The sequence below is a fragment of the Condylura cristata genome, unplaced genomic scaffold (genome assembly GCF_000260355.1).
Source record: "Condylura cristata isolate star-nosed mole 26May11 unplaced genomic scaffold, ConCri1.0 scaffold00006, whole genome shotgun sequence".
Classification (NCBI taxonomy): domain Eukaryota; kingdom Metazoa; phylum Chordata; class Mammalia; order Eulipotyphla; family Talpidae; genus Condylura; species Condylura cristata.
This window is the reverse complement of record NW_004567107.1, coordinates 23279948-23280579: the sequence shown is the minus strand read 5'-3', so window position 1 is coordinate 23280579 and position 632 is coordinate 23279948. Positions and strand designations below refer to the sequence as shown.

Genomic DNA, 632 nt, shown 5'->3' with positions numbered 1-632 from the left:
ACTTGAATCCTATAGAATGTTATACTCCAGTTAATTCAACATAAATAATAATAATAATAATTTTATGTTATATGAATTTCATCTTGGGAAAAAAATAAAAGACACAAAGAGGTAAGTCTCTGCCTTCTTCTGAGCTTGGAATCTTCCCAACAGACCTCCGGCAAAAATAAACTCCCGGCCACCATCCTTGTAGGAGGGACTATTAATTAAGGGCGCCTGGTCCCGTGTGTGCATCGGTTCGCCCGCGTTCATTCGCAGCACGTTGAGACAGGTCGTGGGCTCCCGGGCGCTCAGTCCCCCGCCTCGAAGGACACTCAGTTTAGGGAGGACACATCTACAAATGAAAAAAAGCAAAACAAACTCCTGCACAGGAGTCCTGGCTGTTTTAGCTAACCAAAAGCTCCAAAAGAAAATGGACCTATTTCACCCAGGGGTCTGGGTCTGAGCGAACTCGTGTCCGAGGCCGCCCCCGCCCTAGGACACACGCATTCCTTTGTTGTTCATGGAAATGAAACGGTTTTCAGGCCCTTCGGGAGCTCCTCGGCAAAGGTGGGAAAAGGGAGCCCGTTGGGCTCTAGGTGGTGAGCGCCGAGGCGGAGGGCCGGGAGGCGGGGGCCACCCGCGCCCCGCCC

At 51.4% G+C, this 632-nt stretch overlaps 1 protein-coding gene across 2 annotated transcripts in view; it reads left to right on the top strand.

The window, feature by feature from the left end:
- Nucleotides 1-327: 327 nt before the first annotated feature.
- LOC101625838 (myb/SANT-like DNA-binding domain-containing protein 3) overlaps nt 328-632 on the top strand; it is a 109267-nt gene continuing 108962 nt past the window's right edge. Inside the window, exon 1 of one of the 2 annotated variants that reach the window (XM_004677476.2) lies at nt 328-549. The gene's annotated coding sequence lies outside the window, so the exon portion shown is untranslated. The remainder of the gene's footprint in view (nt 550-632) is intronic. The other variant, XM_004677475.2, reaches the window with a different exon arrangement.